Source organism: Lissotriton vulgaris, chromosome 1_1, assembly GCF_964263255.1.
Source record: "Lissotriton vulgaris chromosome 1_1, aLisVul1.2, whole genome shotgun sequence".
Classification (NCBI taxonomy): domain Eukaryota; kingdom Metazoa; phylum Chordata; class Amphibia; order Caudata; family Salamandridae; genus Lissotriton; species Lissotriton vulgaris.
The window spans coordinates 1,993,427,442-1,993,435,086 of NC_141685.1; the positions used below are offsets into that span (position 1 = coordinate 1,993,427,442).

Sequence of the window (7,645 nt, forward strand, 5' to 3'; positions counted from 1 at the left end):
AAATCTATGTCTATTGTTTCACACGACCCTAGAGATCGACTCTTGATCTGAGGAGCAAAGTTGTCATGTTGCACGGTTGTTGGAAAACTGAATCCCTTCTTGTCTGTGCCAAGGAAGCTGATCACTTCCTATGCAGAGAAGAAAGTTTCCAGTGACCTCTGAGCTAGTTGGTAACACAACCCAATTAAGTTTAGCATAGTCAGTGGAGGCCTGGAATAGAAGCAGTTCCACGTCGATACTACTGTTTATGTTATTCCAATGCGCAGGGCCTAGTGGGAAACTAGGAACTACACTACATGAGCTTGAAAAAACAAAGCCCACCATATACAGAGAGAGCAATCAACTGCTACTACTGATACTAACTAGAGTCATCCATTTCTATAAAGACCCCAAAAACTCTCTGGCCTCAATCTCAGAAAAAAAATCTAGTCTGACCTTTTGCAGTAACTTTGAGCTTTGCAGGATTCTGCAAATATACAGTGACCCCTTTATTTTGAAAACCCGGTATAAGCTGACGGAGATGCCAGTGTTTAGAGACTGTTGCCTGACAAAAATGTGGCCTAACGAAAAAATTACAATCTTGGCCAACCCCTTTTTGTCTGGCCAGGCTAGCGAATATATAGCTTCTCTCACTAAGAAATTATTGAAACAAACTAGAATTGCTCTTGGGCGGTCTTCCTCTCCTTGCCGGGGCTTCCTGACCATAAAGGGAAACCTGTGGGCTCTTTGGATTTCCTATGGCCAGTCCCAATGAGTCAGATCTGGGAAAGCTACGGTGAAAAGTTCACATAAAAATTTCCGAATGTCAGACCCCTCTTTCTTCTCCGGAATACCTAAGATGCGCAGGTTATTTCTGCGTGCCTTGTTCTCCAATTCGGTTAATTTATAGCTTTTATAGCTGAGATCATCACGATGTGCTTTAATAGAGTCCATCTCCAATTTTTGTGCAGCTCTAATGCTGAGATTCTGGCCTCCGCTTCTGTAACTCTGACGGCTGTATCAGAGCAAATTTTTATCGCGCGGCGGACTGCATTCTTCACTTTACTGCATGTTGCCTGCGTGCACGTGTTTTCAGCTTTAATTTTGGCTCTGTGATTCATCATGGTGTTATAAATTGTGGACAGAGTAATCTCTTGGGGTAAGTGCGATTCATTTAAGCTCTTTTCACCATGAGGCCTTACTGTTTCAGACAAGTATGGTTCTGATCCTAACACCCCCTTGATGCTCTCTGGAATCAAATCTTACGTCTTAGATTTAATACGGTGAGACCCTCTCTTCTTCACTCTCTTAACCGTAGAAGCACTGGCATTTGGTGAAGTCGGGTTTAACATTAATTCATTCTCCGTACTACTAGCCTCACCATAGTCGATCCAATCTTTGCTTAAGTTAATGCCCTCGTCTGACGATGGATCTGATAAAGAGTAAAAATTATCACCAGCCTCTTGTGATCCCGTCAGGTCCTGTGAAGAAGCACCCTCAGTTAGTGCCAATGAGTCTAACTCAGATACGAGATTGTCCAAACTACCAGTCACTTCTTCCTTAGAGGTGCTAACAGGAATTACATCTCCCATAATGCCGCTCTCTGTCCTTGAAAACTTCAGGACCACATTTCCCTGCTCTTTCGGCCGTTCTATATTCATAGTTGCAGCGTTACCTGTGATATCTGATGTTGCTACAGTTCGGGGGGAGAAAATTTCACCACCGGGTAAGTCAAGAGCCATTGCCTTATGCAAAAAAGGTTCGACACCACCAGCAGACTGTAACGCAGCGTTTTTAGATATTTGTCTCTCAAACAGTGCTGGAAGAGAATGTGTTCCCTGTTTTGCCGAGCGTGCAGCCGGGTTTGTTTTATCAGCGAGTTCGCCCCCCCTTTTTAGGTCTCGCTGGTGTTAGCAGCGCTAAGCTCTGCTCCAGCGAAAGACCTATTGTTGTGAGTTTGCCGGGAATGGGGCACAGGGGGTGGTTACGCGCTTCACCTCTGCGATTTCATCTCGAGGACGTGCTTCTGCAGTCGGGCTTGCATCACGTGTGCAGACTCTCCAGGGCGCTGCAGATCTGTTTTTGCGATCGCGCCTAATGACTTCCGTGTCTCGATTTTATTTTTAGGCAAGTTGCACGCGCTTTTTAGGTCTCGCTGGTGTTAGCAGCGCATAGCGCTGCTCCAGCGAAAGACCAATTGTCGTGGGTTTCCTGGGAATGGCTGACAGGGGGTGGTTAAGCGCATTTCCTCGGCGATTGCGTCTCGAGGACGCGCAGGCCCAGCCCCCGGCGCCGTGCACATTTGCTGTTCAACATTCAGCAGCCTCTCGCCTCTCTCATTAGCGCGCGCGCGCACACACACACAGCCACACTCACGCATGCGCACACGCACACACTGCATACACACACGCGCTCACACACACGCATGCATACAGCCATTCCCCATCCCCGACACACTCGCCTATAAGCGAAAAATCACAAAACGGAATATTACATCCACCCCTTCTCTAAAACAGCAGGGTTTATCTTCCTGGTGCTTGGTCCAGAATGTAGGTTCCCAAAAGAATATAGACTCTCCTATCTTCACATTCACTCCATAGGCCATGACGCCCATAACTCACTTGGTGAAGTCTTCCCCCAAGTCTACAATGACAGCGGTCTTCTCGCCTCCACTTCCCAGTCCCTCGTACAGCGGCATCTTTGCTGTGCTCCTGATAGGCCTACCGCATGCGCAGATAGACTACCTTCCAGAGGTACCGGATCACTTCCTGCTGGCTCTGCGCCAGTGCACGGGCAGAACACTGCCTCAGTCTCAAGATCCCCGTCTGTCTATGCCTCCCGGAAGTGCCTGCATTTCGATCATCATTACCGTGAATTTCAACAGGAGAGGCATAGAAATACCTGCATCCCAACATTTTTGAGGACAGTGTACTTTAATATTCAAGCCCAGTTCTTGAATATTTGGGGAAAGTTTTGTTTTTTCTTAACTCACTTGCTGGAAGACTGTGCACGCTGAGCATTGCACAGACTGTGCGGTAGGGGACTTACGATCTTAAACAGATGGCACACAGAAACGACCCTTAGAATAGTTCTATAAAAACAGGAAAGTAGGAACTTAAAGGAAGCTCGCAGGAAGGACATCATCTCTTCTATAATAAAGCAGGATTATATTATGTTGTCATTTGCAAGCTGTAGTTTATCCATTAGCATCTCTAGTGTTTGACCTCTGAGATGTATCTTTATTTATTTTATTTAATGCGATTTTTTATAGCGCAAACAGTACCCGAAGGTGTCAGAGCGCTTTACATAAGAACCAGTTGCGATACATAAAGACTTAGGATTACAAGCGTTGCATAAAAGATACAAACAGAAACAAGCATTTGCAATGCAATAGGTCTCGCATTTACCCGAGTTTGAGCTTTTGACATTGCAAATAACAAAGCCTTTTATTTTTATTTTCGTTTTTAAAACATAAATAAAAGGCATTGTCATTTACAATGCCAATAGCTTAAACTTGCGTAAATAAGAGACCTATTGCATTGCAAATGCTTTTTTATTACGTTCTTGATATTGCCCTTGCGCAGATCGGCGGAGCTGAGCCATGCGCGGTGGCAGCTCCCCCTGCTGCAGCCAGTTTTGAGTGATGTGAGCCCCACAGTATGGCCGTCAGTGGATACACGGACCTATGGGAGAAGTTGCCGTCCATAATGCCTTCCCATTAAGGCCCGGAGCCGGGTTTCAAGAGGAAGCTGTCAGATGGGGAGTACAGCGACCATGAGGAGCCGCCACTGCCCCCTCAGCTGCCTCTCCACTACCGGGACGAGGAGGCACGTCGGGTAAAGCACGGGATCCGGCAGATGCTTCTCTTCAGCCGGGAAGAGTGCCCCCGCATCAAGAGCCACATCGAGGTGGTGCACGCTGCCGAGAAGGGGCTGTACAAGGAGCACACCGTGGACCGTGCTCCATTGCACAACAACTATTTTTTAGAGAGTGCTACACTTTTGTGGCGCAGCTGTAGAAGCCCGGGCCTGGCCAGGAGTGGCTATACCCCAAGGGTGACGTTGATGAGATCCCCCCCTGGGTACACCAGCTGGTCATCCGCCAACTGGAGCAGCACCGGGTCATCCCAGAGGGCTTTGTTAAAAGCGCCATCATTAAGGATTACCAGCCCGGAGGCTGCATCATCTCTCACGTGGATACCCATCCACATTTTTGAACAGTCCATCGTTTCCATGTCCTTCTTCAGCAGCTCGGCGCTGTGCTTCGGCTGTAACTTCCAGTTGAAGCCGATCCGGAAGTCCGAGCCAGTGCTTTGTTTGCCTGTGCGGATGGGTTTCGTTACCATCCTCAGGTAAGAGAAGATGGGGTTACTGTCATGCTGTGGGTGTGAAGATGCCTCCTCCATGTATGGTGAAAGTGATGGGTAATGTAATTTTAAGTGCCAAAAGCCTAAAACTTTTGTGATCATCACTATACAGCAATGCATGTCATAATGTAGTCTTTTGTTAATATCGAGCCCCCTTAAACTCGGGACCCAGGGGCGTAACACAAGCCCCCACAGCACCTGCGTACCTTGCAGGGAGACCCCCTCAATTTTCGTTACGCCAGTGTCGGGACCTGTAACACTTCTTAAGCAAAGCTCAAAATTTAATTATCAGTCTTCTTGGCAGATGGATAGATAGAAGGATTACAGTCTTTGAGGTAAGATGGTATAAAGGCCCACTGCCCTGTGGTAAAGAAAGATATGCTCACTATCCACAGGGGTGGATAGCCTAACCAAACACGCATTTGCAATGCAATAGGTCTCACACTTTTGAAACTTTAACCTATTGGTATTTTACTTTTATTTATGTGCCCTTTGTACTCCTAGTCGTTGCTTGAAGGTTTTCAAAACACATAAATAAAAGGGATTGTCGTTTACAATGTCAATAGCTCAAAAGTTTGCAAATGCGAGACCTATTGCATTGCAAATGCTTGTTTGAAGTTGGAGTAGAAGCATTTTGCGTGACACTCTCACCTCCATGTTCCGTTTCTCCGGCGGCATTTTCACAAGCATCCACCGCCGTAGGCTGCTCCATTGTTTTGCTGCTACACGTAGTAACTTTCGGCTGCATTTTCCTTTGAGCCGCTACCTGAGCTCCTCCACCCAACACCGCAATGTAACCCGGCCAGGAAGGCAGGGAGCCGCCAGAATGGAGCTCTTCGCCGGAGAAGGAGGAAGCTTGCAACCATCCGGGCGGTGTGCACAGAGCCGTTAGAAGTTGATACAGGTGCACCCAATATGCCGAGGCTCCGTCTCGCACCCCGGAGTAATATTTGTAATGACCACAGGTAATGCTGATTTCTTTTCCAGTATCACAGCTTTTACAAGATTTTACACCACTGTCTATCCTCAAGAGCAGGGCTTCTCCTCAGGACGTACCAAGGGTCGATACAAGTACTAATTCTCTCCCTAAGACCCGGAGTGAGGGACTGAGCTGCTCACACAGCCCACGCCACGGCCGCCATCTTGCCTTGTATAATACTTTCCATCACAAACTAGAAATATACACCCACCCTCCTGACTACAGAAATAACACACATCCTAAACCTTGACTGTCAACCTTTCTCTCTTCCCCTACACCTAACACAAATACACTAACACAACAATTCTCATTCAAATGCCTCTCATCCATTGCACAATTCAGAGTCATACAACATGACCCACATGTTCCACCATCTCCCCTAACTCATACACCTTCCACCCTAAACTTGAACAAACAAAAAAATAAACAGCATGCCACTCGTCACAACTTCGCATCTCCATGTCTATTACACAACAAGGCTATTCTACAAAAACAACACAGCGCACCAACTCAATCGCAACCACCATCTCCACCACCTACACACACAGACCCATCAAATTACCTTGTAAGCCTGGTGGATGAGGAATACCATATAGAAAAGCAACACAACTGCTATCCTCATACAGCTCCACCTTTTAAGCCCCCTCTCATGTGCCCTGCTTGACCTATGACGTATTTTAACTTTATATGCCAGCGTGATTGTCAGGAAATCTGAAGCTCTCTCCCCATCTCCTCCCCTCCATCCAACCCCCAACCCCCCTACCCCCCGCCCCCCTTCCCTCCAATCGTACTGACCAAGCTACGCCCCTGTTTTCAGGTCACACCCTCTACAGCCAGTAGTCAGGGCGCTTCGCAGTACTTTGTTGTGCTTGCTGCCATAATGTCTCGGTTCTTTTGGGCTGCAGAAGTAGATACGATGTGCATAGTCACCTCAGGGCTACATACATTCCCCCGCCCCACATACCCAAACCCGCAAAGGAAACACAGACAATTAGAAGTTTGGGTAAAAAATTGCTGCAGGATTTATTTACATACAACATATGTAAAGATGGTGGGTTAGCTTACGGGCGATCCAGGACAGGCCGCATTCTCGCCACCTGCCCGCCTGTTTGAGCCAAACAGCACAGTGGCGAACCACCCAACTGCTGTATAATAGAATTAATTACTGACACACCCATTTGCTGGGCGTGACTAGGCAAACCCCCGGCTGCACAGGCCCACAACCGCCCGAAGGACTACTGGGGCGCCGACACGGATTCCTGCACCTCCCATGAGGTTACAGGTTAGGCTCTGGCACCCCTATGTGCCCGCTGAAGTACATTATTTGCACCTCTCTTCTTCCGGATCGCCCCGTAACTCCGCCTGCAACGAAAAACAAACACATTAAAACGCTCCCCAACCCCTACTACTGACACTCTGGGTAAGAGGAAGGGAGGGAAAAGAGTGTCCCGCGAGTTCACGACGGCTAACCATGGGCGGAAAATCCGTTTCGCTCGCGGATTTTGCGGATTTTCGGTAAATTCGCAATCCGTGAGATTCGCGAATCTCCCGCAAAATCCGCAAATCCGCGAGCAGCGGATTTTGCTCGCACTGTTCGCACTGTTCGCGTGAGTTCGCGCCCCGCGAATAAGTGCAAAATTGCAGAAATACGATCTTAGCAAAACTGAAAGTAACTACTTACCAGGTTCAAAAGTTCAGGCTCATCATTAGTAGCCATTTCCTGTAGTGCTTCCTGAGGGGCCCCTCCAGAGTTCAGTTGCCAGTTGAAACTATTATGTGACCCTGCTCTGAACCTCAGAATAGTTACACATATGCCACAAATGTCCTGAATTACAGCTAAGGGAGACAAGCAGGAGCCAGGCTGGAAGTTCAAATCCATTAATCAGCCCCTAATGCATTATTGTCAGTTGGGGCAGGGCAGGTGTTGTAATTAATTTTGCAACAATGAAAGCACTTAGCAAGTGCAAAAGATCACTAATCAGGAAGCACTAAGGAAGCAGGTGCCAGCTAAAAAAATATTCTGTGACACATTAATCAGCCCCAAATTAATTCAGGTCACTTGAGGCAGGGAAGGTGTGCTTGCGTTGCCACAATAATGTACACTGACTGGACAACCAGAGGGTGCTGTGATGAAACAGAGGGTGGCATGGGTGGGCCAGAGGGTGGCATGAGTAGTCAGAGAGTGGCAGTGGTGACAGAGAGTGGCAGTGATGAAGAAGAGTGTCCCAAACAGGCTGGACACGTAGAAACAACAAGTTTGCGAAACTTGCGACCCGACAGGTAAGTTCGCAATTTGCGACATTGTAAAAAACCCTCGCGAA

General features: G+C 47.7%; 1 pseudogene; it reads left to right on the forward strand.

Moving 5' to 3' along the window:
• Nucleotides 1-3,638: 3,638 nt before the first annotated feature.
• LOC147751510 (RNA demethylase ALKBH5 pseudogene) lies at nucleotides 3,639-4,334 on the forward strand (annotated as a pseudogene).
• The last annotated feature ends 3,311 nt before the right edge of the window (nucleotides 4,335-7,645 follow it).